Below are 27,317 nucleotides of genomic sequence, written 5' to 3'. Positions count from 1 at the left end.
GGCCCCGCCCCTCCTGGCCTGGGGGAGGGGATGAGGGAGGTGAGGTCCCGCCCCTCCTGCCTGGGGGAGGGGATGATGGAGGTGAGGCCCCGCCCCTCCTGCCTGGGGGAGGGGATGATGGAGGTGAGGCCCCGCCCCTCCCGGCTGGGGTAGGGGATGAGGGAGGTGAGGCCCCGCCCCTCCTGGCTGGGGGAGGGGATGAGGGAGGTGAGGCCCCACCCCTCCTGGCTGGAGGGAGGGGATGAGGGAGGTGAGGCCCCGCCCCTCCTGGCTGGGGGAGGGGATGAGGGAGGTGAGGCCCCGCCCCTCCGGCTGGGGTAGGGGATGAGGGAGGTGAGGCCCCGCCCCTCCTGGCTGGGGGAGGGGATGAGGGAGGTGAGGCCCCGCCCCTCCTGGCTGGGGGAGGGGATGAGGGAGGTGCGGCCCCGCCCCTCCTGCCTGGGGGAGGGGATGAGGGAGGTGAGGCCCCGCCCCTCCGGCTGGGGGAGGGGATGAGGGAGGTGAGGCCCCGCCCCTCCTGGCTGGGGGAGGGGATGAGGGAGGTGAGGCCCCGCCCCTCCTGGCTGGGGGAGGGGATGAGGGAGGTGAGGCCCCGCCCCTCCTGGCTGGGGGAGGGGATGAGGGAGGTGCGGCCCCGCCCCTCCTGCCTGGGGGAGGGGATGAGGGAGGTGAGGCCCCGCCCCTCCGGCTGGGGGAGGGGATGAGGGAGGTGAGGCCCCGCCCCTCCTGGCTGGGGGAGGGGATGAGGGAGGTGAGGCCCCGCCCCTCCTGGCTGGGGGAGGGGATGAGGGAGGTGAGGCCCCGCCCCTCCCGGCTGGGGGAAGGGATGAGGGAGGTGAGGCCCCGCCCCTCCTGGCTGGGGGAGGGGACGAGGGAGGTGAGGCCCCGCCCCTCCCGGCTGGGGGAGGGAGGTGGTAACCAGGTGACCCGCCCTGATAGAGGAGCTGGAGCCTAGAGGACACGTCGGAGTCGGCCAGGAAGGGGAGGCGGGAGCTGGAGGCCGAGGGGACACCCCCCATCTGAAACCAGACGCTTCGTCTGTGCTCCGTCACCTCCTCCACCCTCTTCACTCCTGCTTTTAACCACGCGGGGTAAGGTCTTCCCGTCGTGCCATTCAGCATCCCCCTGCCGTCTCGGCTCCCCCCACGTCCCCGAGTACCAGGCTAATCTTCCTCCCACGGTTTGCCGCCAACACGCCTTTCCTCTGCTCCAGAACCCTCCAGAGCTCGCCCGCGCAGGGCCCGCCCTCCCCGCGCCTGCCGCCTGACCGCCCACGACCCGGCCCTTACTCCACCGTCTACCCGTCCTGTGTTTTCACACACACGGTCACACCGCAGGTAAAAATATGACCACACGGACACCCTTTCTGTGGCTCCAGCGCCCCCCTCCGCCCCGCCCCAGGGAGAACCCTACACCCATCCCAAATTCCTTCGCTCAGATTCTCCAAGGGGGTGAGGTCCTTGCCTTGGGGGAAGAGACCATTGAAGTTTCATTGTCCCAGGGTCTGCGAAGCTTTTCCAGTGTGTGTGTGTGTGTGTGTGTGTGTGTGTGTGTGTGAGAGAGAGAGAGAGAGAGAGGGAGAGGGAGGGGGGGGAGAGGGAGCTTCATTCCCAGGGCGCTTGCAGCCAGATGGGCAGTGCTTGCTTCCACCTGCATGATGGCAGGGGTTAGAGGTTCAGAGAGAGGGAGGAGGCACCCCAGAGATTGAGATTGGCAGAGACACTTGAGAATCCCAGAATCGCAAATCCAGAGAGGGTGAGTGACTCACCCAAGGTCACACACCCAGGGAGGCAGCTTTAGGAACCAGATCTCTTGTCCGGAGCGGACTCGGACGCGGCCTTAGAAGGTCCTGCTAACTAAGGGGGCGTCTCCTGTCTCCTCCAGTGAGGGATGGTGCTTCCGTGGGCTGGGGGCCCCTGCCCCAAAGTGCTCGGAGCCACTCCCCGTGGAAAATGGGGCCCTGGGCTCCCTAACACTCCCTGGCTCCCGAGCTGCTGGCCGTGCGCCCCCCACCCAAGGACATGTCCCCGAGTCAGCTCCTCCAGCCGGCGCACAGGGACACAGGCTAGGGGTCGGACCCCAGGCGGTACTTCAATTGGTCCCCTCATCATCCCTATCTAGTCCCTTGTCCCTGGTACTTGTCCTCCTGCTTTGACTGCTCTCCATGAGTCCTCTCCTGAGAAGCCCCCGAGCCAAGGCTGGATCCTCTGCAAATACAGCTTAGGTTCTCCAACCGAGGCCCCCGGGCCCTCGAGGGGCGCAGGAGGGTGTCCCTTCACCCTCACCCGCAGTCATCGTCCCACCGTCCAGATTCACCAAGATGACCATCAGGGCTGTCTCCTTGTCCCTCCTGTGCCAGTGCGTGGTTTTTTGTTTTTTGTTTTTGTTTTTTTTTAAACACTGAGACACAGAAGCAGGCACTTGGTGTGGGTTGTAAAACAATTTCAATCGAAAATACAACTGGAAGAAACAAAATGGGAAATCTCACGCATGTGCCCTCGGGAAGACAAAGCTTAGGGAGGAAGAGACAGATTTCCCTCAAGTGCCTGATTTACAGGAAAGTGATAGAATTGGAACTTTCTCAGATGAGAAGTTGATCAGAGTTTGTCCCATCTCAAGCCTGGGAAGTTTGACCAGGGGCGTGAGCAGGAGGTGACTAAGGGGGGGCTGTCTTGAGCTGTGTGTGTGACTGGACTAGATTTGCCAGCTCAGGAAGCTTTCAAAGCTGGTCTCCAATTTTTTTTTTAAACAGACTTCAACTGAGCTCTCCCCTCTATTTCCTGCCCACGGACACAGCTACCCACCCCAAACCCCAATGCGCTCACCTACAGCTTGCCACAGTTTGCTTGTCCCAAATTGAGATTCTTCTGCTATTCCCAAATAAACTCATCTTTTTAAGCTTGCCTCAGTTTACCTCTTTGTACACAGGAAGTATCTGTCACTACAGTCAATTCAGAATGGGAGAGAATGTCTGCCATATAAGATGATCCCATTTTCCCAGTAGGAATCTTCAGAGCTTCTGTGTTGTTAGCTTGCATTTCTTCTGAGTGCAGGTGACCATCTCTGGGAGCCATATGCAGTTCTTTGCTCTTGTTCATCATGTCGTTTGCTCAATTTTCCAATTGGGATTGTTCATCCTTATTGATTTTTATGAGTTTTCCATCTATTTAGGAAATTAACCTCTTGCTGTGAAATGAATCGCAGTCTTTTTCCCACTTTGATATCTGTTGTTTGTGGCCATGGTGGTTCTGGTCATCAAACTTTTTGTTGTGGAGTCAAATGTACCAATCTTTTCCTTTATGGCTTTGGGGACTTGAGTGATTATTAGAAAACCTTTTTCTTCTTTTTAAATGTATATTTCCAATGAATAAAGACAGAACGTCTTAGAAAATATGAGCACTGATTAGGACTAGACCAAGACCCTTGGGCACCCTGGGTAGGCTAATCATTGACATAGATCAAGCTAATCTTCTTTAAATGTTTGTTCAAATTTATTTATAGAATAGGGTGGAAGGTGGAGAGGGCAAAGGTGGGAGCCAGGTCAGCCTTCCCCCCACCATCTTGAGCTGTCCAGTTCACACTGAATGTGCATAATTCATATGGGAAGTATGCTCTACGTCAACAGGACCCTCTTTCCTGGAAGGCAGCTGGTGGCCCCCAGGACTCCGGGACCAGGTACTATGGATGGGTGAGGGGTCCTGACCCTCTCTCCAGACATTCCTCAAGCAGCCCTTCCAGCCCCATGGTAAGCCCTCCCTGAGAGGAATTCTTAGAAACACAGTGTGCTTCATCTGGTTGCATTTCACGGATGATTTTTAGCCTTTTGGTGACATTTTCTTGCCCCTTGGGACTTGAGGGATATGCCCCCCAGCCAACCCTCCAACCTGGTTGAATGGAAAGAATAGATGTAGGTCAGAAGCAGGAAGCCGATTCAGCCCAGGAGGGTCGGGCAAGGGTTGGCAATGGTCTGCGAGGAGGAAAATGAGTCTTACGGACTGAGAAAGGAAACAGCTGGGTGTGGTGAGGGAAATAGCTCCCTCCTCTGTCTGTGCCCCAGAAAGAAGATCCAAAAGAAACAAGGAGACTCACATATGTGTGAGTCCCGTATGTCTTCAGGGGATAAATGCTATCGTGTGTTATCCAGCCCTAAACTGGAGAAGGACCCACCCCCAATAACTTTTTTTAGTTGGTTTTTCTTTCTTTTTTTTTTTTTTTTTTCAATTTCAGCTTTATTGATCCCTAATTGCCATATAAAATTCTAAGATATTGGAGCACTTGGGTGGCTCAGTGGTTGAGCACCGGCCTCTGGCTCAGGTAGTGATCCCGGGGTCCTGGGATTGAGCCCCACATCAGGCTCCCTACATGGAGCCTGCTTCTCCCTCTGCCTATGTCTCTGCCTCTCTCATGAATAAATAAATAAAATCTTTTAAAAATCTGAGATATTTAAAGTGTACATGGTGGTGATTTGATATTCGTATTCATTGGGAATAGACTCCACACACATCTCATTAATTAATATATCCATCACCTTGCAAATGGATCTCTATTTTTGTGTGTGTGCAAGAACATTTAAGTTCTTCTCTTAGCAAATTCACGACCCCTTCATGCCTCTTTTCCTCAAAGAATGCCAGAGAGGTTAAGAGTTATCCTAAACTGTTATTGGTGCCAAATTAGCAGGGAGGAATAGGCTTTGACTGAGTGACATTTGTGAGGACTTTTTATAAAATCTAGATACTCTAAAATCAAGAGAAAATTGTGCTAATATTTCCAATGTTTCTGCATCAGTAAAGAAAGAGGCAAGATTGTCACTGGAAAGCTATGTTCATTCATGCATCCCATGTCCCAAGCCACACACCGACAGTAGAGCCTGAGGGAGGCTCCCGGGGTCCTCATGCTCCAAGGAGAGTAGGATGCTCCTGGTCCAGACACCAGCAGCCTCAAGACTAATCTCAGACAGTCACACTCGTCCTCCTGCCACGAACATCCCAACTTTGCTCCAGCATCAATATGCTGAGTTCCAGAAGATGTTCCACGTCAGGCCTAAGCCAGTCATGGCAATCCTGTGGCCTGTTGACAACAGGGATTGGAATAAGACAGTGGTAGTGTTTCTCCAACTCTTTTTCATTGTTGGTATCCTAAGGAACCATTGTAGATTTGTTCTTCTCCTAATCACCTGTCTCCACCCTCATAAAATGTTAATACCACCCATGTACTGAATATGTGCTTCTGTACTCTATGTATACCTGCGCTTTATAAATTGAGGAAGATTTCTTTTCCCCTGCCAAGAACACATTGTCACCTCTTTAGGGTGAGAATGTGTGGTGTAAGGGATTGCAACAAATATTAGTGATAGCAGAAGATGAGAAATCACTTAAACGTCCGTTGGTAAGAACTGGTTGTACAAATTATGCTACACCTGAGAAATATGGTGCCGTGTAGCCACAGAAAAATTAGGAATCCTTCTAGATATTAATACATCAAGATCTCCAAAATATATTAAGTGAAAAAATGCAAGGAGCAGAATGTTTACCAATGGTGCCATTCTTGTAACAATGGAGAGGAAGAATGCATGTGGGTGTATGTGTGCCTAAAGGAGCACAGGAAAGAAATATATGTGGCACTAGTGACATTGGTGTGCTTAGAGGAAGAAAAAGGAGTGATGACAGGATACAGATGGGAGATAAACTTTTGACTGTACACCCACCCAGAGCCATGTGATTATGCTGCCTCTTCAAGCATTCCATTAAAAGTTGAAAAAAAAAAAAAAAAAAAAAAAAAGGAGGCGCCTGGGTGGCTCAATTGGTTAAGCATTCCACTCTTGGTTTTGGCTCAGGTGGTGATCTCAGGGTCCTGGGGATGGAGCCCCATGTGGGCTCGGCACTGGGTGGGGAGTCTCTCCCTCTGCCCCTCCCCCGATTCATGCTTGAGCTTGTACTCCCTCCCTCTTTCCCTAAAATAAATAAATAAATAAATCTTTTTTTAAAAAAGTAGAAAACACCTGGATTTAAGTTTTGGGTACCTCTTCTTTAAGCATTAGTGCTAGCACCCCACTTTTACTTCACCAAACGAAGGATTGTCGATTGTCCAAGTAGCTGGATTTAAGGATCTGCTAGAACAGCAGGTGGCTTTTGTCTCCATATTCTGTTGCTACAACACCAGAGTCAGATTTTGTCCCCATGGGGTTTTCCATGACGCCTCCACAATTGGAAGAAAACTCTGTGTTGAGCTCCAGAACGGAGCTTCCTGGACTTGCCATTTTCATCTCTGCTCAAGCACAGAGGTAACTCCTGCATGGCCAGGTGTTAATCCCCACTGTGGCCTTACACACTGACTCTTCACACTCATCACAGCAACTTCTGCTCTTGGGCAAAGAGTCCCTGCCTGATTTAGTGAATAGTCTGCGGCCAAAATTTCCCCTAAGCACTCTTGCCTTCAATGACCCATTTCCTAGGCATGGAATATCATAAACCAGTGAGGAGCTCTTTACATATTCACGTTGCTGTCATCAAGGTGCAATTGGAGGACACCCTGTGAGGTTCTTGTCTGAATTTAGTCATCAGGGTGCCATCAACAGGTGTTAAGTGAATGTTAAGTATGGATTCATGCACTCAGCGCTGATTCCATTCTTTTTCTTTTTTTTTTTATTTTTATTTATTTTATGATAGTCACAGAGAGAGAGAGAGAGAGGCAGAGACATAGGCAGAGGGAGAAGCAGGCTCCATGCACCGGGAGCCTGATGTGGGATTCGATCCCGGGTCTCCAGGATCGCGCCCTGGGCCAAAGGCAGGCGCCAAACCACTGCGCCACCCAGGGATCCCTCCATTCTTGATAAAACCCATGGCCTAGTCCAAAAGCCACTTCTAGGGCATTTTGTTGATAATTAACTTGTTTAAAACCATGAGCAAAATCCAAAAAAACATAGAGTAACTGATTCTTTTCACAGTATGTGGATTCCCTATGAATATGGTAGTTTGTCCACAGTCAACAGTGGTGACATCACTGTGTTATTATTGTTGTCATATCACTTTGAATTGGTCAATATTTTAATTTTTAAAGATTTCGTTAGAAATTTTTTTAGAAAGAGAGAGAGCATGGGGTGGAGACAGAGGGAGAGGAAGAAAATCTCCAGCAGACTCCCCACTAAGCAAGGAGCCCAACCTGGGGCTTGAGCCTACAACCCTGAGATCATGACCTAAGCCCAAAGCAAGAGTAGAACATTTAACCTACTGAGCCACCCAAGTGCCCCAATATTTGATTTTTTAATGCTTGCAAATATGGTCTTCAAAAATAACTCAGTGCTGCCACCATAGATTTGGTGTAAGGACCTAGATCTTTCTCTAGTCAATGTAGTCTGGCCAAGAGTAGGGATACAGTCTGAGGATCTGCAGGTGGAAGTCAGGATGTGGCCCCTCTTATTGGGGGGGTGGGTTAGTGGGGTTGTGGTAGGTCAGAAGCACAGGGCTGGTAGGGAGGGAGAGGTCATAAGGGGTGTGTAGTTAGCAGCAGGGCAGCCGACCTCAATAGGTCTCTCTTGGGTGATGGAAGACCTAGTTCCCCATGTCAGCCTCTGCGGTCATGGTTAATGACTAAATGGGGTGCAGTGTGTCTCCAGCACACTGCAATAGGCACCAGTCTGAAGCCAATCCACTTGCTTCACAAAGGGTTGCTCTTTGTCCTCACCTAACAGCTCTTGCTGGTGTCCAGAACCCCTAGAGATTACCAAATTGTAGCATAACACTTTTAAACATTTTTAAGAGTTTATTTATTTACTCATAGACACACACACACACAGAGAGGCAGAGACACAGGCAGAGGGAGAAGCAGGCTCCGTGCAGGAGCCCGATGTGGGACTCGATCCCGGGTCTCCAGGATCCCACCCCCGGCTGCAGGCGGCACCAAACCGCTGCACCACCGGGGCTGCCCGGCATAACACTTTTAAAAGACAATTCTTATCAAATTAGCTGTTCATTGTCATTTTGATCTCTGGAGGAGAATAGTTGTATGTTTGATAACAGGAAGTCTCCCATTCCTTTGATGCTTATGAGAACTTGTTCAAACTTCCAAATGGAAGCAGATTTAAATGAAAAGGTAATATAGCTTAGATTTGTTCTGGAAATAATGAAAAAGGAATTCATCATTAGGCTCGGTGGGTGGGGGGGTCTCAGAATCATACCAGAAAAGGCTGAAGCATTAGAGAGCCTAAAGGTCTAGCTAATTGAGATTGTAAGTGCAGCTGTTGAAGATGAAGCATTAGCCCTGTCATTCTATAAAAAGACAAATCTCTAGGCCAACCGTAGCCGGGAGAAGCAGGATATTTGATTGACAGCCTCACTAGGGCTGTGTGGTTTGAGGGGGAAAGAAAAGGATTCAGGGCAGGCAAAAATCAATAGATTCCATTACAAACACCATATTTATTTTGTGCTCTTAAACTTTTTTTCCCCCGGGCAATCAACAATATTCATTCAAGTACCCAGAATGTCCAGAGCCTTCAATTAAGGGTTCAGATCTTTCCCCTTTGAGGAGCTGACAACCTAGCCAAAGAATAGACACACTCACACACCCACTAGTAAACTCAGAAACTGAGATATGACCAAGTACAATCATACACACTTTAAAAATAATAATAAAAAAAAGAAGACATATCTGAAGCAGAACCTGCAACTATTCAGTTTGCGACTGTCCCTCTGACAGTCTGAGATAAAAATATCTACCTCAATGAAGCCCAACATTTTGCACTATGAGGAATCCATTTTTTTTATTTCAATGGCCTTTATGTAAATAGTTTCATATTTCTGTATATTCAATTCGAGAACTAGGTAGGCCCACCTACGCATTTACAATAATGGGTGGCTTGCAATAACTCTGACTTCCACCAGGAGGCGTCAGCACACATGTTTTTATTTATTTATTTTTTTATTTTTATTTTTATTTTTTTTTAGCACACATGTTTTTAACCACGAGTCTACAGGATGGCACACTACTTAGATGGACGATGTGGCTTCTAATAATGCTTTTAATTTGCTGCCAGGTCTCTCTTCACCATTCACATAAGAAATAAGGGGTGGATGGGGCACCTGGGTAGCTCAGTGGTTGAGCGTCTGTCTTTGGCCCAGGGCGTGATCCCAGGGTCCTGGGATTGATATCCCCTTTCCGGCTCCCTGTATGGAGTCTGCTTCTCCCTCTGCCTGTCTCTGACTCTTTCTCTGTGTCTCTCATGAGTGAATAAATACAATATTTAAAAAGAAAGAAAGAACAAGTCATGGAGAGATCAGTGGGATAAAAAAATATGTATATAATAGGCTCTGAAATCTAAAGACATGATTCTGGTTCCTCCTCTCTGTTTGGGGCTCTGTGATCTACACAAATTATCGACCTCAGATTGAAACAATGGGCATCATAATAACCCATGCCCTGCCTTGTTCCTAGGGTTGTTCTGAAGAAACAATGTCTTTAACCTGAAATATTATTCAGTTTAACCTTCTGCAAAAATCTCACGCCTCAGTTAACAATAATGAACGCTAAGTTCCCCTTTAGGGACAAATACGTTGTAGGTGCTACACAATTGTTTGTTTCCTGTCCCCTACAATGACCTCCCCAGGAAAATCAAAGATCTAGATCTGCACTGTCCAGTGCAATAGCCATTTGCCCCATGTGGCTACTGAACATTTGGAATGTGGCTAGTTTGAGGTGATGTGTGCTGTCAAGTGTAAAATTCACCCCAATTTTCAAAGATTTAACATGAAAAATAGATGTGAAATAGTTTAGTAATAATTTTCATTTGATTATATGTTGAGATAATATTTTTGATATATCAGCTTAAATAAAATGTTATTAAAATGATACTTGATGAGATGAGCACTAGGTGTTATATGTTGGTAAATTGAATTTAAGTAAAATATATTTTTAAATAACAAAAAAAATGAATGTGATTACTGAAAATTTTATTTTATTTTTTATTTATTTATGATAGTCACAGAGAGAGAGAGAGAGAGGCAGAAACACAGGCAGAGGGAGAAGCAGGCTCCATGCACTGGGAGCCCGACATGGGATTCGATCCTGGGTCTCCAGGATCGCACCCTGGGCCAAAGGCAGGCGCTAAACCGCTGCACCACCCAGGGATCCCCTGAAAATTTTAAATAAGGTATATGACTCATGATATTTTCGGTTGATGGTCTTGACTATGCAGGTTTTTCAGCTTCTATCCTGCTATGAGGTTCCATGTTTCAAACATAAACACTGTGAGGTGGGGAAAGAAGTTTCAGGGAAGCTTGGGATTTAGCTATTCTACTCCTTGGAAACTACCCTTCAGAAACACATGCATGGGTACCTGTACAATGAGCATATGTTGTAGTATTATATATAATTTGAAGAAAATACTGGAAACAGCCTAAATGTTCAACCACTGGGGGCTGATTAAATAAACAGTGGTACATCCTTGTATTGGACATGGGCAACTATTAAAAAGGCAAGACATTTTCCATAAGAACCACCTGCGATGTTGTACCTAAAGCTAACACACTGTTATATGTCAGCTGTATCTCAACGTTTAAAAATTTAGTTATCTCTATACCCATCGTGGGACTCAAACTCATGACTCTGAGATCAAGAGTTCAGTGCTCTTCCAACCGAGCCGAGCAGGTGCCCCTAAAACTTTAAAAATAAAAATAAAATAAAATAAAATTTAAAAAACTACCCAAGACACTTATTAAAAATACAAATCCCCTAGGGCAGCCCTGGTGGCGCAGCAGTTTAGCACCGACTTCAGCTCAGGGCCTGATCCTGGAGACCTGGGATCAAGTCCGGCGTCAAGCTCCCTGCATGGAGCCTGCTTTTCCCTCTGCCTGTGGCTCTGCCTTTGTGTCTCTCATAAATAAAATTTAAAAAAAACTACAAGTCCCCAAAAACTTCTCAGGCCTCTCTGGGGAGTTCTTTCTTTCTTTCTTTCTTTTTTTTTTTAAGAGTTTATGTATTCACGAGAAACACACACAGAGAGACCCAGGCAGAGAGAGAAGCAGGCTCCATGCAGGGAGCCTGGTGCGGGACTCGATCCCGGGACCCCAGGATCACACCCCGGGCCGAAGGCAGATGCTCAACCGCTGAGCCACCGGGGGCCCTTCTCTGAGGAACTCTGACTCAGCAGGTCCGGGGTGAGACTCTGTGTTTGAAAAGTTCCCCCAAGAAATCCTGATTTCCAGACACATTTGCAGACGCACTAAAATATCTTGCTCGTGCGTGATGGAAAAGATAATCCAAGGCAGCGTCTAGAAAAACATTACGTGAGCATCTTTGTTTAGGAAACAGTGACAGCACGGACACGTGTAAGCGTGCGTGTGAACCCTCGCGTTCGTGCACAGCTAGGGTCCGGGCGGGCCGAGCGCGGGGCCGGGGCCGGTGCAGGTGCAGGTGCAGGTGCAGGTGCCGGGCCTGCCCCCGCGGCGGGAGGCGGGCTGGAGGGAGGGGACTAAGTCTCCGGCCTCGGCGTCCAGGCGTCGTCTCCAGGGAGGAGGACCCCAAGCGCTGGGGCGAGGCCGGGCGAGGCTGCAGGCGCGCTCCCGCCTGGGCCCCGGGGTGCCCCGAGGTGCTCCGAGGTGCCCCGAGGTCCCCGGGCCCTTCCGCCTCGCAGCCTCTCCTCCCTCCGCCGCCCGGCCGCGCGGGGGCGCTCGAAGCCGGCCTGGGCTCGCGACCCGGGCGAGGGCTCCGCGCAGCGCCGCTTGGCCGAGGGGAGCCGGGGCGCCGAGGTCACCGCACAGCTGCGGACTATTTCAAGGAAACAGGTGGCCGCTCTGGCCTCGTCCGAGGCTGGGAGTTTGCTGAGAACAGGCCATGGCAAGGGCGGCCTCGGGGCCCGGCCGCAGAGCCTCTGTCTGGGAAAGGGGAGCGCAGGGTGACCCCTCAGGAGCCTGCAGATCTCCCCCCCCCCACCCCGACCCACCGCCCCCCACGAAGGGCGGTCTCGGCCCCGGTGACGCAAGCAGTCAAGGCTGGGGAGGGATTTCGCGGTCCTCTGCAGGGCTGGAATCTCTGGGGCGAGGCCTAGGCATCAGCATTTTGAAAGCTCCCAGGTGATTCCAATGTGCAGCGAAGCTGGGAGACAAAGGTCCTACCCTTGCAATTAAAGTCCCTGGAGCCTATGAAGAGAAAGGAAGGAAGGGAGAGAGAAAGAAAGGAAAGAAGAAAGAAAGAAGAAAGAAGAGAAGGAAGAAAGAAAGAGAAGAAAGAAAGAAGAGAGAAAAGAAAGAAAGAAGAAAGAAAGAAAGAAAAAAGGGAAGAAAGAAAAAGAAAGAAGAGAAAAAGAAAAGAAAGAAAAAAGAAAGAAGAAAAGAAAAAGAAAGAAAGAAGAAAGAAAGAAAGAAAGGAAGGAAGGAAGGAAGGAAGGAAGGAAGGAAGGAAGGAAGAAAGAAAGAAAGAAAGAAAGAAAGAAAGAAAGAAAGAAAGAAAGAAAGAAAGAAAGAAAGAAAAAGAAAAAATAAAATCCCTGGAGCGGGGCCCCTGGGTGGCTCAGTGGTTGGGCACCTGCCTTCAGCTCAGGTCGTGATCCCAGGGTCCGGGATGGAACCCCACATCCGGCTCCTTGCAGGGAGCCTGCCTTTCCCTCTGTCTATGTCTTTGTCCCTGTATGTGTGTTTCTCGTGAATAAATAAATAAAATCTTTAACAAAAAAAGTCCCTGGAGTTGCAGCATCCCCTGGAAGACTGATAGGCAGAGTCTCAGGCCCTATCCTGGACCTAGTGATTCAGAACTTGCATTTCCCCCCTGAGATCCCAGGAGATCTGTGGGCTCTTTAGGGTTTGGTAGGGCCGGGGGATAACACTCAGGCTCTGGGGGCTTGTAAAAGGTGCACAACGCTAGCAAAACCCTTGAGTCGTGTGGGTTCCTCAGAGGCCCCTCTCTGAGCTTCCTTCTCCTCACCCATAGAATGAAGATAATAAACACTCCTTTTAGACTGTTGTGATGATTAAGTTTGACAACACCTGTAAAGTGCCTGGTCCTCAGCACTCAGTAAATACGAGCTCCTAGCTGGGTTTGTACTGTTTTTAATCCTGAAACAGAACCTGTTCAGTTGGCCGGCCTGGTATGAGCATATGCCGGTCATGCTTCTTGTCCAGCTCATCCCCCATCCCACCAGCATCAAATGTCTTTTCCCTCCAGGGACTCAGACCTGGAGACCAGAAAGTCTGTGGCTCAGTTCAGACAGTCTCTGATTCCAGAGTTGTTTTTCCTGTTGAAATCATGTGATTGCTCCATCATCGGGGAAAAGAAAAACAATAAGAGGGAGTAGGTTCTTGTAATTGCCATGGAAGCTGCAAATGTGAAGCTTTTCTGAGCCAGCTGGAGAGGAGAAGGGTTTGGGGAAGGGGGTTGCCAAATCTCCACCCTCCTGGGCTTCTTGATTGCAGATTAACCCCAGATGGAGTGTCTGGGAAGCTGTGTGAAGGCTCTCCCGCAGGATCTGGGGAACGATATGCCGATAAGGACAAGTCATGTACAACATTAAGCAATCCTGTGCTTTCAAGGCTAGTGCAGCTTCATCCAATAACGGTACTGCTTTGTTTTTTTAAAAAGGACCGTTCATTCGCTTAATTAATTAAGCATTTTCTATGTACCAGGCATTGCACTATGTCATTTCATCATCAAGGTTACCCCTTGAAGCTGGTACTACCTTCATTTTATAGGTAAGAAACCAGGCTCAGCTGTTTGATTCAAAGGTCACCCAGTCACTGAATAACAGACTTGGAATTGAGATGAAAACTTTCCTGGACCCTCAGCCCACTCTGGTTCACTTTACCTGACTGTTGCAGCCATGAGAGCTGGAACTCTATCAAGTTAAATGGAATTGTTTGTTATCCTTGGTGTGTTTTCCTTCAGGGGTCTCAAGGCACCACCTCCTCAAGTCCTCTGCAAGTCCCTTCATCCTCTGTGGGGAAGGATGTCAGTTCCACTATGAGCCACAATTCTGTATTTGTCTGCAAAATATAAGAGTTTAATTTTTTTTTTTTTTTATGATAGTCACAGAGAGAGAGAGAGAGAGGCAGAGACACAGGCAGAGGGAGAAGCAGGCTCCATGCACCAGGAGCCCGACGTGGGATTCGATCCTAGGTCTCCAGGATCGCGCCCTGGGCCAAAGGCAGGCGCTAAACCGCTGTGCCACCCAGGGATCCCTATAAGAGTTTAAAATCATGTACCTGACTCTCTTTCAACTTTCTGTTGAAGAAACATTTATCAGGAATGTCAAGAAATAGATAACTCAAAAGGAGACAGCAGTCCCATTTGAAAGATGGGAGCATGAGAGAATAAGCCCTGGCCCTGGGGGAGTGGAGAATATGTAGTGGTTTTATGGGTCAAAGGGAGGGATTTCAGGCAAAGGGGACGGCATAGGCAATGGCACAAAGACATGGGGTGTATGTCTGTTTTTTTTCCTCAGTTACTAAAATGTAGGCCCCTTGAATAAAAGCCAATTCAAATCTTGCTTTGATTTTTTTAAAAAGATTTTATTTATTTATTCATGAGATACAGAGAGAGAGAGAGAGAGATAGGCAGAGACACAGGCAGAGGGAAAGGCAGGCTCCATACAGGGAACCCAACGTGGGACTTGATCCTAGGTCTCTAGGATCATGCTCTGGGCTGAAGGCGGCACTAAACCGCTGAGCCACCCAGACTGCCCTGCTTTGAATTTTAAATGAATTCAAAATTATAATACTAATAGTATTGAATAATTTCTTCTTCTTCTTCTCTTTTTTTTTTTTTTTTTTTTTTTTTCTTTTTTTTTTTTTAGATGGAGCAAGGCAGGAGAGGTGCAGAGGGACAGGGAGACAGAGAATCTTAAGCCCACTTGGGGCTTGATCTGATGACCCTGAGATCATGACCTGAGCCAAAATCAAGAGTCAGATGCTTAACCAACTGAGCCACCTACGTGCCCCAGTACTGAATAATTTCTAACACCATATGCCAGCTGCCATTTTAAACACTTAATGTACTTTGACTTATTTATCCCTCGAAAGGACTCATTTTACAGATGAAGAAACTGAGGCACAGAGAGGCTAAGCAACTTGCCAAGGGTCTTAAAACCATTACCTGACTGACCCAGGATTCCAACCCAAGTCTCCTGGCTCTCAAGTCTGTGCTCCTACCCACCTGCCATGATGTCTCTCAAATGTTAGGTACCCTAACATATCAGTGTAGCCTCTGTCAATCTCATTTTTAAAAAAAGATTTTATTTATTTATTAATAATTTATTTATTTATTTATTTAAGAGAGAGAGCATGCACACACGCACAAGTGGGGGGAGGGGAAGGAGGAGGGAATCTCAAGCGGGCCCTGCACTGAGCACAGAGCCCTCAGGGCTCCATCTCACAACCCTGAGGTTATGACCTGAGCTAAAACCAAAAGGTGGATGTTCAATCGAGAGTCACCCAGGTACCCCTCTATCGATCTCATTTTGAAAATGCCTTCTTGTTATTTCTAGTGTAGAGCAGGGCTGTATACCAGGAGATCTGTAGGTCTGCTACAAATATCTGTGTAGTAAAATAAGAATAATAGCTAATATTTATCAAGTACCTACTATATGTTAGGAACAGTGCTAAGATCTTTTTTTTCTTTTTAAGATTTTATTTATTTATTCATGACAGACACAGAGAGAGAAAGAGAGGCAGAGACACAGGCAGAGGGAGAAGCAGACTCCATGCAGGGAACCCAATGTGGGACTCAATCCCAGGTCTCCAGGATCACACCCTGGGCCAAAGGCGGCACTAAAACACTGAACCACCGGGGTTGCCCGTGCTAAGTTCTTAATAAGTATCTCCTCATCTAATGCTCACCCAAATCCTCTAATGTATATTATCATTATTATTATTATTATTATTATTATTATTACCACTTTATAAATATGGAACTGGGGCTCAGAAACCAAACTAGCATCCTACAGTTGGGAGGTGTCAGAGCTGGGTGTCAATCCCAGGCTTGGTGAAACCAGAGTTCTCCCTTCCAAAAATATTCCCATGGTGCCTCTTTATCTTGGGACAGGGGTTATTTAGCTTTCCTCCTTTTTCAGTTTTCTTATATTTCAAGTGAAATTAATAAAAAATAACAAATATCTGTGTGCGGTTGTATATACCACAAACAATTCTCAGCAGTCCAATCTCATTTGACTCTCACAGCAACCTTATCAAGGTAGAAAACACATCTTCCAGCCAGGTCTTCTCTTGAACTCCATAGATCTAATTACTGAATTCCTAGAATGCTATCTCTTTCAGTGTTGACTCCTGCCTGCACACACCACCCACAGTGGGGAGAAGAGGATGGATGAGAAGAGCACAAGGAACATCCATCCCTCTTCTATGTGGCTGAAGACTGACCAAGGAAAGCATGATGTCACTACACTGGCCAGAAGTAACCCCAACCAGAAGGGCCTCTGGCATAGTGGAGCTGGAAATCCCTGGGAGGGACTCACCAACCCTGAAAACCTGGTGGGCAACCCATGGAGAGGATGGGGTAACTGCTCTGAGTGCCAGCACAGAATGGAGAATGCCTGCCCCCACTCCAGCTGCTCTCAGGTAGACTAGAGGCAGCACTGAGGCTAGAATATGGCCAGTCAAGACCAATGCATGGGCCTAACATGAAATTCAAGCCAAAATTTGGCAGAGAAGTGTCAGTAACCCAGAGCCCTAAATTCATCCTGTGTATGATGTGAGAGTCACCCCAAATCAGCATGCCAGCACATTCTGGCAGCCCAATTTTGTGCAATCCTGCAAAGGAGGTAACACAGAGACCAGTGAAGCAATCTATGGTTCAGGTCACTCTCCTGGATGGAGAATCCAGCCATAGGCAACTAATGAGATCACATAGTTATGAATCTCAGAACTTTTCCTGGCCTCTGATAAATTCCATGTGCAGAACAGAGGGCCCAAGGGTGCCCAAAGCAAGAAATGGTAATGTGTGAAGAGGTACCACATTTGGGTCCTTGCCTAGGCTTGGGATATCCCACCTAGAAAATCCTGTTAGCCCAGTCAGTCTCCAGCAAAAATAGGAAAATTATGGGGAAAGCCAGTGATCCATTTGCTTGTCTTAGGGCAATAATACAAGCAATATAAGTACTTTTCACAATTATGGAGAAGTCCTAGATTGCCCTTGTTTTACTAGCCTCTCTTGAAGCTAGGGATGGTCATGTGGCTCAGTTCTAGCCAATGGGATATAAGGGGAAGATTACCAGATGGGGAGAAAGGGATGTTTGAGGAAAATTTTCCTCCCTGATAAAGGAAAACTTCTTTCCCAGTGCAATCCACTTTCTTCCTTTCTTGTATGTGCTCTTCTGAAGATGAGATACCTGGAGTTGTGGCAACCATATTGTGTTCACAAGCCAACAAGCCAAGATAAAGCCAAAAAGCCAAAGGTGGAAGAGCAGAAAGAGCCTAGGTCCTTTAGATGTCACGGAGCATCATTCCTTGGGGCTGCCATCACTGAGGCTGTTCATGTCAGATATTACCCGTTTTTACTGCTTGAACCATTATAACTGGTTATTCTGATACTTGCAGCTAGAAAGCATTCGTAAGTTAAATACTGGCTATAAGCATCAAAGTCCAATTCAAGAATGGGCTAGACATTGATGTCCAGCATGCCAAGATTGAAAGAATCTCTTTTGAAAAGGAGCTTCCAGGTCTAGAAATGAGATGAATATGCAGATATGATCCCATGATGCATAGTAACATTAGAAAAAGTGCATACGTTCAATCAATTACCTAAAAGAATTCAATCTTATTTAGCCAAGTATGATTCCAGTTGGGCATTCATGGATGGTGTAAAACCTTCCCTTATGGATCTACCTTCTCACTCACAGCGATTCAATGACAGATAAGACTCCTAAAGTCCCTTCCCTCCCAGATCTCCTTTTTTTCTCTGAATATCCCTTCCCAGTGTTCCTCAATGTTGTCTTCTGCATATCCAGGTGTGACCTCCTCCTTGGTGGTTGCTGTTTATGGGGTCCATTTCTGGCTGGGCAGCAGAAGGGAGTTCTTGTAGTTGGCAGAATTTTAAAGTTCTTAGGATTCAACTTGGTTAAAAAAAAATTCTCCATAGTGGAGAAGCTGAAAAATAAAAGCCTTTTTTTTAAGTCCCACTCAATATTGACTTTACTTAGGGCATTCTGTCAATAGGTTGTTATGTTCTAAGTTTCCCTTCCCTTCAGGTGGTAAATGGGATAATCAAAACAGGCAAAGAGGACAGAACCGTATTTCTCACACAGAAATGTCAAGATGGCAAAGATACTTGCTGGAAATGGGGTCCAGTGTTACAAGATGCAGGAAGGCATAAAAGAAGGGGCACCTTTGTTGGCTTGGGAAGTCAGGGAAGGCTTCACAAAAGAGTAACATTTGTGTTGGGACTTCAAGGATGATTAGGAATATATTAGGACACTGGGTTGTAAATAAACTCAACTCGAAGTAATTTAGGAAAAAGATTTAACTGTAAAGATGTTGCATCTCTTTCACAAAATAACAGGAAAAGATGAATGACTTGAAAGAAGGAGGGGCAAGGAAATAGCTGGTCTGCAGCACAAATAGAGTGGAGAATCCCTCTCTGTTTTGCTTGCTTCTGTTTCTCTCTGCATCTTAAAGCAGAGAAAGAATGGCTCCAATGTTTTGCTCTTCATAGGAAATTCTCAGGAACTCTGGCTGGTTCACCTTGGTTTAGCTGCCCACCTGTAAACCAATCAGCTGTGACAAGAGGTGTGGAGTCCTGTGAGAACTTGTTAGTGCCTGCCAGAGACACATGGGTGAGGCAATGGAGGAAGATCCCCCAGAAGAAAGAGGCGTGTATTTTGGAGGGAATTCTGTTGTAGTTTGGAGCTGGTACGTCATGTGTTGGGGGGGGGGGGTGGCGGATGGGGTATTTGTAGGGTACCAGGCAGATAAATAGAAATAAGCAGGGACAGGAATGAAAGTTGACAAGATGGGTGTAGTTGGGGAGCATGCCATGTAGAGGGAACAGCACACAGACATGAGAGTCTATGGTGCATTCTGAGAACTGCAAATAGTTCAGTATTAGTGGAATAAAGTTCGAGGAGGATGACAAAAGTTGAACGTGGAGAGGTAGGCTAAGCCTGATCCAGGAGGATCTTGTATCCTATGGTAAGGAAGTAAGATTTCTTCCCTTTGGTAATGAAGAGCTATTGAAGGATTTTTGAATAGGGGAGAGAAAGAATTACATTGAGTTAGATCATTCTGATAGCTCTGAGAGGGATGGATCAGAACAGTGTTTACAAATATGTTGTACCCAGCATAAGTAGACTTTATTTGGTGCAGAAGCTGTTGTAAGTAGAATGGAAAAGAGACATTAAATTTCATTGGCTGTTGTCCTAAGTTACTCTTTTTGCAATACTTTTTCAATCTGTTTGATTTAGCCAAGGAGAAAGGATCAGTTTGGTGCTGGTATGTCTTTAATTACTCTCTAAGTCTTGATAATCTTTCTCTTTATGAAAGAAAGAGCAGGGCCTCAAACTCAGAACTTTGAGAGCCAACAATAGCTAGCTAAGATTAGATAATGTAGTTTTACTTTCATTGTACTATTTTTGTGATTAACATTCTATTTATGGCAAGTGATACTAGTTTTACATGGATGATAATGAGATAAAAACTCCTTTTCAATGAAGTTGAGCAAGAGGAGAGTCAATGTAAGGAAACAAGGACATAATAGTGCAGATGATGCATGGATATGGAAAGATTGGTGACAGTAAGGCACAAATGACTGAGATTTGGGATACACTGAGAAAGAAGAGAAAATCAAACACAAGAGACTGGTAAGAAGGATATTGCAATAGTAGAGGTGAGAGACTTTAAATGCCTTCAGATCTGAGAGCCTGATCTTATATTTATTTTGGTTTGCACTCAGGAATAAACCTGGAGGGCAGCAAGAAGACTGTCCAGTTAGTACCCTTGTCAGCAATGCAAAACATTGTCACAGATGTTGAGCTGGATCTTGATGTTAATTCCTTCTTTCAAACTCTGGTCCCCAAAACTTCTCCTGATATACTACCCAAAATCCAATTTTGGAAGGTGGGTGGTATAAATGAGTACATTTTTAAAAATGTTTTTTAAAAGACCTTTACTCTTCCTTCAAGTTCCTTTAGCTTAAATGTCACCTCCTCTGAGAAACCTTCCCTGATTTCTCTGTATACATCCAGCTGCTCCTTGCACTGTGCTTCCAGTGAACCTTCCTATGCATTTAGGTCAAACTTTGCAGAACAATTTCTTTGTGTGCCTCTTCATTAGGCTCTAATCTGTCCAGTGACCCTGTCTTTTTTTTTTTTAAGATTTTATTTATTTATTTATTCATGAAAGACACACACACACACAGAGAAGGACACACACACAGAGAGAGAGAGAGAGAGAGAGAGAGAGAGAGAGGCTGAGACACAGGCAGAGGGAGAAGCAGGCTCCATGCAGGGAGCCTGATGCAGGACTCGATCCCAGGACCCCAGGATCACACTCTGGGCCAAAGGCAGGTGCTAAACCGTTGAGCCACCCAGGTGTCCCCCATCTTTCTTTTTATCCACAGCTCCTAGGACTGTTCTGGCACAAAAATAAGCAGGAGATCAATAAACATTTGTGCAACAAATGAATCTTGCTGTGTGGACACCACATTAAGGAAGAACACTTAGAAAGTCATTACATTCTATCGATTTCAAATTCAATGAAAGTTCAAAGAAGTGAAAGATCAATATGAACTGGAAAGAGTATTGAAGGAGTTAAAGATGTTACAAGGCTTGGGTTGGAAACAGGAAATCTAAATAAAGATTCCTCAACATCACTTCAGCATCTTAATAGCAAGATTTCCCACTCCAAAGAGTGTGTGTGTGTGTGTGTGTGTGTGTGTGTGTGTGTGTGTGTGAGATTGGGGGAAATGCAGGCAAGGAAGTAAGGAGCCAGGTCCTTGTGAGGGATTTCTCTTGTCTCTTCTCCCTGTCTGCCTTCTCAAGACCAACCCTTTGGAATTTGGCTGACGTTGTCCATGATCCGTCCTCTTTACAGAATTCCACAGAATGCTTGGTCCATAAATATTTGTGGAATGGAAGCACCTCGCCATAAAGACAAAACTAAATGCTGTATTACTGGCTGAAGTTCATTAAGAGTTCATGGAAGGGGCAGCCCCGGTGGCGCAGCGGTTTAGCGTGGCCTGCAGCCCTGGGCGTGATCCTGGAGACCCTGTATCGAGTCCCATGTCGGGCTCTCTGCATGGAGCCTGCTTCTCCCTCTGCCTGTGTCTCTCCCTCTCTCTGTGTCTCTATGAATAAATAAATAAAATCTTTAAAAAAAAAGAGTTCATAGAAGGGAGAAGGGTGGGAACAGTGAGATCTTATTGAAGGATTTCTAGTGGATACAGGCTTGAGTCGGGCTATGGAACATAAAGCCATGGACTCTCCCACTCTCATACCCTCCAGTATTTTTCCACACTCCCAGTTAAGATGACCTCAGTCCTCTACATCAACAAAAGCCACACTGCCAGTAGAGTAGCCACTAGCCACATGTGGCTATTTAAATTTAAATGCAGTTAGAATTCAGCTCTTCAGTTGTCCTAACCACATTTCACATGTCCATTAGCCACATGGGCATAGCGGCTTCCATACTGAATAGCTCAGACAAGGAACATTTCCATCAGTATAGAATGTTTGATTGGACAATGCAGGTCTAAGGAGTAAATCCCCTCTGTGTTGCTGAAGGTGAGAGCATGAGAGAGAGAGAGAGAGAGAGAGAGAGAGAGAGAAGTCAATTTTTAACTGTGTTTTGCAGTCTTTTCTGCTCCTCCACACTTTTACACTGTTAGCTACTAACCTTTTAGGATAATTATTTCCTTCATTGACGGTTTCCTTGAGTGCCTGCCATGCACATGTTTTGTTTTGCTTTTTACAACTCAGTGGTTTATAATACATTTACAAAGTTGTGAGCTCATAACCACTATTTAATTCCAGAACATTGTCATCAACCTGAAGGTAAACTCCATATTCACTAAGCAGTCGCTCTCCAGTTCTCCTTCCCCTGACCCCTTGGCAACCATGAATCCGCTATCAATCTATATAGATTTGCTTATTCTGGATAATTCATCTAGATGCAAACATATAATATGGGGCCTTCTGTGTCTGACTTCTTTCCCTTAGCATAATGTTTCCCAGGTTCACCCACAATGTAGCATGTGTTAGGGCTTCATTGATTTTTTATGGCTGAGTAATATTCCATTGTACAGATGTGCCACATTTTGTTTACCTATTCATCAGCTAGTGGATATTTGGGTTGTTTCGATTTTATAGCTATTATAATATTGCTAAGAATATTCATGTACAAGTTTATGTATGGTCATATGTTTGAAATTCTCTTGAATCTGTACCTAGGAGTAGAATTACTGGGTCCTGTGGTAACTGTCTAACTCTTTGAGGAACGGCCAAACTATTTTCTAAATCAGCTGTATCATTCCATCTTGTGCACATTTGAGACCTTATTCTTCTCTTTACCTGATGATGCCTAATATACAGAAACTGCCTATTCACTATCAGACTGAAGGATGATCACTTTGACTCACATCAAACATCCAGCCAGCCTGGAATTGGAGGATGCCCTGTTGAACAGCAGAGGGGTGTGACCCCAGTTTTCTTAATGCCCCTCTATTACTTGTATTACCTATAACTGAACCATCAGTTCAAGTTTACTGAGTACTTACTACTGAGTTCCAAGAACTAGGCCAGGCATTGCTATTAATTAGTTGGAAGGAGGGCCACGTAAATGGATCACTAGAATACTGTTGCTTTGTGCTGTAGTGAGACTATATAACAGGGGTGAGGAGATCACTACCTCTGCCTGGGAGAGTTAGTGAAAGCCTCACAGAGGAAAGGACATTTTAGTTGAGTCTTGAGTGCTAAATAGAAGTCACCAGAGAAGAAATGCAATGCAGAAGGCACAACGTAGCAAAGCATTTTGCGAGATGAGATAGGGGACAGACAGATCCGAATGGTTCCTGCCCACAAGAAGACTCCAGAGTGAACATAGTGGAATCCACATTCTTCTTTTGATTCTCATCCTTCAGGAGGCCAAGTTTAGTGGAATGCAACCAGGGCTATCAATTTAAGAAATTATCTTGGGTCAACCTAGTTCTCCAGCTAAAATAGCTTTGCTTCTTTGGAGTGATAGGGTAACCAATCCAAATGGAAATTCTGCTTTGGCAAAAGCACAGCTATGAAAAGTGAGCAACTGGAATGATGATGGGTTGATGTCTCCATGTGCTCCTGCAGCTTGGAGAGGGATGTTGGTATAAGAACCTTCCTCACACAGTCTATTTTGCTCTGTTGTTCCTATTGGGTGGGGCTCCCCCCATGCCAGGTCCATCTTTTCAATATAGAGTGAACTGATCATTTGTCCATTGATATAAACTGGGAAAACGAAGCTAATTTCCTCCTAGGGTCTTGAGCTCCTTAAGCTTACTCTAGGGTAAAAATCAAGCTGTACAAAGTAGGTCAAACTGGTCTTGTCTCCAGTCTTTCTCTCCAACCCAAATTTCTCACTCTAGAGTTCTGCCAACATAGAAGAATAGAACTAGAGGAAGTACCTGTGGGACAGTGGTTACATATTTGTTTCAAGGCACCCATGCAACCAACGTCAAAGGTGCTAAAATATAAACTGTGCTACTTGTTTCTACTCACTGTTGCCTACGGATGCTTAGAGGGGGCTCCTTTTATGGGTGGTAAAACAAAGTTCTGGCAGCACCCTGATTGAGACTGGTTGTTCTTATTCTTTAGAAAGCCCCAGTTCAGGTGAGACAAAATGTTGGGAGGTAAAGAACTACGGGAGAAGAAACGGAAGAGGAGAACAATTTTAATTCCCGATGCTCTCTCTCCGTTCTAACTTGTGCCTCTTAACTGCAGCGTGGAATGACTGCTGGTGTGTCTTCCAAGATGCAAATGTCTCACACTCCAGACCGATGGCACTTGGCCACACGTTTCACAGGACATGGGACATCCCTAGGTCGGCTGTTTCCTGTATTTCTGTGTTAATAGATGCAAAGCATTTAGGAAAGTGCTAGGCAAATAATATGTGCCATGGGAAAAGTTAGGATGACTATTATTATTATTATTATTATTATTATTATTATTACTATCAGCTTTATTATTCAGCCTTATCTCCCTAGGTGGGTATTAAGGTCCTTGTAAAGGAAGATCTGACTCACCATCTTTCTCGCTTCTCCTAATTTAATGCGATTAGGACCTCGCACAAGTTGCTTCCTTCTTTTGCTGAGTCTGGCTGGACCACCTGGAGATAGATCGTGCGTCCACACACACAATTTGGCGCCCGCTGTTTACAAGCCACTGTCCTACGCCTTTTTTTTTTTTTTTCTTTTACAGCAAAAAGCATAAAAATGAACACGAAGTCAAAATCCCACGTAGGAGTGAGGCCCGAGGAGCAAGGACCCCCCCCCCCCCGCCCCCAACCCCGCCAGCCCCGGTATGGGGTATGGGAGGGGTCCCAAGGCGATCCCCACTCTCCGCCACCCGCAGGCTCCTCGCGCTACTGCTCGGCGCGGGGCGGCAGGGGCCCGGCTCGGCGCCTGGGTCTCCGCGGGGCGGTGCAGCCGGGACGCGGGGCTGCGGCGCCGCGGGCACCGGGAGCGGGTCCAGGCGGCGCCCCGCCCATCTCCCCGCCCCGGCTCCCGGCCGTCCAATCAGGGCGCGGCTCGGGCGCGCGCGGCGGCCAATCAGGGGCGGCGGGAGCGGCGCCGGGAGCCGGCGGGCGCGGAGCGAGCCTGGAGAGCCGGGAGCAGGCGGCGGCGCTGCGGCGCGAGGGAGGGCAGCGGGAGCGGCGGGGCCCGCCGAGGATCGCTCCCCGGGCCGGCCCGGCTGCTCTCCCGCGGCGGCCCTCCGGACGGTGCAGGCGGTGTCGCAGGTAACGGCGCCCGCGCTCCGCGCTGGCGGGCGAGCGTGCCCCGCCGGTGGGGCCCCGCAGGTGGAGCGGGCGGGGGCGGGGGCGGGCCGCCGCGGGGTCCTAGCGCCGCGGGTGCCGCCCCTCGCCCCGCGGGCCCCCACCCCTCCGCGCGTGCCTCGGTCGGAGCCCGGGGGTGGGGGGGGCGCGACATTTCCACCAGCCGCTGGCGTGCAGGGGCGGGAGGGGGTGAGGTGAGCCCGGCCGAGGCGGGCGAGGTGGGGGGGTCGTCGGGGAAGACACCTGCGACTCCCTCACCCACACGCGGACGCTGTTTGCCGACGGGTGTCTTCTCGGAGGTGTGAGTCCCCGCGGCATCTCTATCGGCCCGAGTGGGGAGGCGGCAACAGGTGTCCCCGGGGACAGTGCCTTCCCCCTCCCCCCTTCCAGCCCTCCCCGCGCGAAATCCCGGCCCTGGCGTTGCGCCTCACCTTCGGGGTGTCCGGAGACAGGACCCCTGCCTGGCCTCTCAGGCGCTCTGCCCGCTGGACAGCGCCCAGAGGCGGCTGGACCCGGCAGACCCGGGCTTTGGATGGAGTTTCCTCCGCGCGTTGCCAAGCAATTTGTTGGACACCCGCCTCTTGCTGGGTAAAGAAGAGTTGAAGATGAAAGAGAGAAAGAGAGAGAGAGAGAATGTGTAAGTGCATCTGTTGCCCCTGCTGAAAGGAGCTCCCTGAGGGCTGTGGGTGAATCATTAACCATCGTCTTGTGCAGCAGCTTCTGGCCTCTGTAAGGGACAGACTCTCTCTCTCAGGCAGGTCCTTCATGCTCCATGTGCCTCACTCTACTAATCTGTAAAAGGTGCAGATAGATGATTGCATTTGCTCCATAGCCTTGTTTTGAGGATTAAATAAACCACTGCGGGGGACGGGGGTGTGGGGGGTGGGGGAGGGGGGAGGGACATCCAACACAAAGCTAAGTACCCAGTAACTGCTGGCTCTTACATCAGATGTATCCTAACTGGCCCGGTGACCATTTGGAGCTCTGAACTCACAGGGGAAAAATGCAATCATTCATGTTACCTTTAAAGGATCCATCCTTTGAGGGATTTAAAAAAAAAAAAAACAAACCTGTTGGAACGGTGGAAGAGATAAATGGACTCCAATTAGTAACCGAGAAAAGCGTTGTAAAGCTTGAAAAATTTTGTTTTGGATTGTTATGAATGTTGCATGAGGAGAATATCTTGGTAACTTTGTTGAATGCTCATCTTTGATTGGTATGACTGATGGGGGAGGACTTGAAGGTTCTTCTACTTTCCAGTCCTCGGTTAAAAGAGTTTAAAGAGAAGGGAAGGAGGAGAAAAACAAATAAAAAACCCAACCACACGACAAAATGCCAGCAGCTCTTAGAAACCTAAAATTGTAGTTCTCATGTTAGGCAGTAATTCCAGTGTCTGACTTGGGTGGTCTACTTCAGTTCTTTGCCACTATGTCACTTTTCTACGCTTTTCTTGTTCGTTTACCTAAAATATCAATGTGTGGCTGACTTACTTGGAATTCTGAACTTAGCATCCTACTTTATGACAAACCTGAAAGGACCCATCCAAATGTTCCATAGGGCAGTGTCAGTGGGACTCTGCCTGTCTTATCACACCACACTACCTGGGAAAGGTACAAAATGCGCATTTGCCAGGAGCCTTCGAATAAATCCATCCACTTAGAGAAAGTGATTATCTTCTCAGGGGGTAAGAAGCCCACTTCCAGATGCAAGTCTTTCAAGTGTCAAATTAATTCCACATCCTTTTAAGTTGTTGATAGGGAGACTTTTACTGGCTCAGAATGGGAGGATCTGAAAGCTTGCTGATGGAGGAGGGAGGGAGGTGTGTGGGGCACAGGAAGGATTGCTGAGCTCAGAGCCAGACCCACACTCTGTGAAAACTCTGTTTCTGTGGCCCATGATTAGGAAACCTGGACAAGTTGCCTTGCTTTTCTGAGCCAAAGTCTCTCACTCTGTAAAATGAGGGCTCAGTTTTTTTTCTTTTCCTTTTTTTTTTTTTTTTTTTTTTTTGAGAGGAGTTGTTCTAAGGATAGTACTAATGAATGGAAAGTCCCCAGCAAAGTTCCAAGGACATAGTTACAGGCCTGTAGCATCCAAAGGGGATCCTGCAGGTGGGAGTCGATCTGTTATACCTAGGAACAAAAAAAAGACTTGATTGAGAGGATAACACCTGAGCTGAATATAGAATGATAAGCAAGTTTCTTATGAAGATAGGATTGAGGTAGGATTGGAAGGAAAGAGCAGAGGAGAGAGACATTCCAGACAGAGAGGCAATGGGAGACCAAGTGTGCTGTAATGGTCAGCTTAGGCAAAATAACAACCCCCGTATCTCAATGGCTTACAAGGTTTATTTCTCACTTATGCTGTATGTCC

At 47.3% G+C, this 27,317-nt stretch overlaps 1 protein-coding gene and 1 long non-coding RNA gene across 8 annotated transcripts in view; one reads left to right on the top strand and one right to left on the bottom strand.

The window, feature by feature from the left end:
- The first annotated feature begins 906 nt into the window (after positions 1-906).
- The window catches only part of STON2 (stonin 2), a 169,007-nt gene continuing 142,596 nt past the window's right edge, over positions 907-27,317 (top strand). For 2 of the 6 annotated variants that reach the window (XM_077910241.1, XM_077910240.1), the window contains exons 1-4: positions 907-1,091; positions 1,214-1,337; positions 3,626-3,745; positions 9,979-10,141. The gene's annotated coding sequence lies outside the window, so the exon portion shown is untranslated. Of the gene's footprint in view, positions 1,092-1,213; positions 1,338-3,625; positions 3,746-9,978; positions 10,142-24,783; positions 24,912-27,317 lie in introns of those variants that run through there. The other 4 variants (XM_077910245.1, XM_077910243.1, XM_077910244.1 and 1 more) reach the window with 4 other exon arrangements.
- On the bottom strand, positions 12,965-25,596 carry LOC144320987 (uncharacterized). 2 transcript variants are annotated; one of them, XR_013386608.1, is made up of 3 exons: positions 25,379-25,596; positions 13,787-13,964; positions 12,965-13,450 (listed from the first exon to the last, which is right to left on the bottom strand). It is a non-coding gene; the product is annotated as an uncharacterized LOC144320987 (long non-coding RNA). The 2 variants fall into 2 exon arrangements; XR_013386607.1 differs by lacking the exon at positions 25,379-25,596 and adding an exon at positions 24,199-24,410.

Source organism: Canis aureus, chromosome 9 (genome assembly GCF_053574225.1).
Source record: "Canis aureus isolate CA01 chromosome 9, VMU_Caureus_v.1.0, whole genome shotgun sequence".
NCBI classification, from domain to species: Eukaryota; Metazoa; Chordata; class Mammalia; order Carnivora; family Canidae; genus Canis; species Canis aureus.
Note: the sequence above shows the minus strand (reverse complement) of the source record. Positions and strands in the feature narration are given on the sequence as shown.